The following is a 2,912-nucleotide window of genomic DNA, read 5'->3' as shown; positions in this document are numbered from 1 at the left end:
CTGTAAAATTCTGCTTGTGCTAGGGCTTCCCATCTTCCCCTTGAAGTACCATATAATAACTCTGATCCCTGCTTGGGGGGGTGTCAAGAGCCCACTCTTGACTGGCCAGCCCAATAAAGGACCCTTGCTTAATTAGGATTCAGTGTGCTGGCGTTTCTCTACAATTCCACTCCCTGCGGGTACAACAGATTTATTGTAGGAGATGCATCTGCTTAGAGGAGGAGGCACCGACTGCCTCAAATCTGCCTCTTCAAAACAAGGCCAGGGGATTTTTATGAAGGTGAAAATGAATAATGCAGGAGTAGAGTGAACAAACATCATTATGTGTTTGGGGTGGAGTGTAGGAGAAATCATGCTAGTACATATGGGTGGCCATAAAGTTCCTGTGCAATCTAAAATATATCCCATGAATAAAAAATGGCGGATAAGTACCTCCCAACGTGGGGACTTTAGCATTATAATGAGCTAGCGGGTAATACTGGTCATTCTTTCAGCCTTGTGCACAGGCTCAGGGCTTGTCTTTGGGACAATGGCAGCTTTGGTTCATCTTATCTTTTCTGGACAAATGATACGTTGGTCGGAGGAAAGCCAAAACAGAGCAAGAACAGTCCGCTCCATTTTGAGCAGAAGGCATTCCATCTTGGCTGTTCAATGACCTCTGCTAAAACCACCCTGCACCTTCTGGGACCTAGCCAAAAGGAATGAGGAATTACCTGACTCAATGACACCAGGAGAGGCTAAACGCACAAAAGCCAACTGGGACCTGGCATCAGTTGCAAAGTAACCCCCCACACCCTCCTACCACCCTACCTAAAACCTTTAAGAGTAGCACTTTTGCTCTTCAAGACTGATGCCTATTGTGTTGAGAGGGCCAGACCAGCTCCATTTTGTTGTTTACTGCAAAAGACCGCAGGGCCACTCCCTGCTGCCTCCCCCACCCCTGGTTGCACAAGCTGTTGAGCCATTAAGCCATCTTAAGCAACAGCTGCCATATTAGGCAATAAGTTTCAGTTTCCTTGAAATTCAGGTATTCCCCTCAGTCATGCAGCCTGACTATCCAATTGGACTGTACCACCTAGCCAGACCACTAGGTAGTTACTAGACAATCCCCCACCCCTCAGCCTACACCAATCCCAATCTTACCGGTACCATAGAAACCCCTAACCACCAATCAAAAATGTACTCATACCCAACCTCACTCTTCTTGCTTTCTGTACCCTATAAAAACCTTTCTCACCCCAGGCTCAGGGCTCTTCCTTGGTATGGATGCCAGAAGAGTCCAGGCCCGGGCTTGAATAAAGCTCACCTCGTGCTTTTTACATCTGAGTGTGTCTCGGACTGTCTGCTGGGGAGTCTTGGGGGAATTTCGGGCACAACAGTGTCTCAGCAAGCCTTCACTGAGGCGCCTAATAAACTTTAGCGATTGCTTTACATCCCGCTTCCTGACTTCATTGACAGGACCGCTACCTTACAACAAATAGGTGGTGTAAGGCTCTAACATTATCTCAGGGCTGCAAGGAGGTTCCCGTTCCCAGAAAAGAAACTCAAAAGAGAATACATCAGTAGTTACAAAGTTCTGGTCAGCAATTCGTATTAGCCTGGGAACTTACAAGAGAACTACATAAAAATTAAAACATAAAAACATTAAAAAATGTTTTTTTTTTCTTTGCTTATGGAGCTCTGGCTAGAACCAGTTAGCTAGGTATTGCTGTTCCTACTGTCACTCACAGTTTGGATCCCTTTCTTCCCTCTGGGAGAGGGGCCTCCAGGGCAGCACCGCAGACACAATGGGAGGAATAAGGGGAAACAGGCCCGGCCTGATCCAGCTCTGGGGCGTGACGGGGCATCTGAGATCCGAGCGTGGAAGGGAGGTGGCCAGCGCCGGAAGATGAAGGGTGCAGGGGACAGGCCCGGCCGCCCGCCCGGAGGCCGCCCACCGCCTCCTCGGCGCCGGGAGCAGCAGAGACGTTGGCCCTCCCAGATTGCTAGAGAGGCCGCGGAGGGCCCGAGGAGGCGACGCGCGTGCGCGGCTCGGGTATCCGGGAGGTAGGCGCGGGCCGGGCAGCCGCTGGCTCGCGGAGAGGATCGGCTGTGGGTCGGCGGCGGGAGTCGGTGAGACGCCCGGCGGCGCGCGGGGGCGGAGGGTGGCTGTGCTGGCGCGGGGCTCGCGGAGGGTGGCGGACCGGGTCCGGCCTCGAGGCTGTGCCCTGGGCTGAGGGCCTGGCGGGGGATCCCGCCTCCACCTCGCTGGGGACGCCTCGGGGACCTCTTCGCATCCCTGTGTCCCCTGTAGGGAATTTGGAGTCCTCAGTCACTTCACCGAATTTTACATATAAAGAGTGTTCATTAGGTACAATTAGATGGCGCAGGAAAGTGGAAGAAAAGTGAAAGTAACCGCAATCTGGAAATCTTAGTCTCCAGGCCTGACATTTAAACGTTTGTGTGTAGTTATCACACTCACATGTATGTGCATATGTATTTTCTTTGTGAAAGATCATGCTATTGATTTGTAAAAGCTTTTCTTACTATTATGATGAAACACACATACCATACCATACATAAAATTTTACCTTTTAAAACTATTTTGAAGTGCAAAATTCAGTAACATTAAGTGCTCTTTAAAAATTACCAGTCTCTTAAACTTGCAGAATGCACTTATTCTCATTTTAGTTAAAATTGGGCTGGCATTATGACCACTAAAAGATTTTTTTTTTTTTTTGGTGAGGATAATTAAAACAATGTATTTGCCAAAGCACACATTTACATGAAACTGTAACAAATAACCTCTGTGCAGAAAATAGTAAAATCTTGTTTGTTAGAGTGATTTTTTTTCAAAATAACAAAACCAGTATAGGAAATGCAGTTTTTATTTATTTATTTATTTTTTGAGACAGGAGCCTCAAGCTGTCCCC

The 2,912-nt window shown here is 48.3% G+C and overlaps 1 protein-coding gene across 1 annotated transcript in view; it reads left to right on the top strand.

The window, feature by feature from the left end:
* The first annotated feature begins 2,049 nt into the window (after positions 1–2,049).
* ZNF445 (zinc finger protein 445) overlaps positions 2,050–2,912 on the top strand; it is a 17,843-nt gene continuing 16,980 nt past the window's right edge. The window contains exon 1 of the mRNA XM_012808030.2: positions 2,050–2,112. The gene's annotated coding sequence lies outside the window, so the exon portion shown is untranslated. The remainder of the gene's footprint in view (positions 2,113–2,912) is intronic.

The sequence above is a fragment of the Otolemur garnettii genome, unplaced genomic scaffold (assembly GCF_000181295.1).
Source record: "Otolemur garnettii isolate 467f Iridium unplaced genomic scaffold, OtoGar3 scaffold00082, whole genome shotgun sequence".
Classification (NCBI taxonomy): domain Eukaryota; kingdom Metazoa; phylum Chordata; class Mammalia; order Primates; family Galagidae; genus Otolemur; species Otolemur garnettii.
The sequence above is the reverse complement of the archived record's forward strand: the minus strand, read 5'-3'. Positions and strand labels throughout refer to the sequence as shown.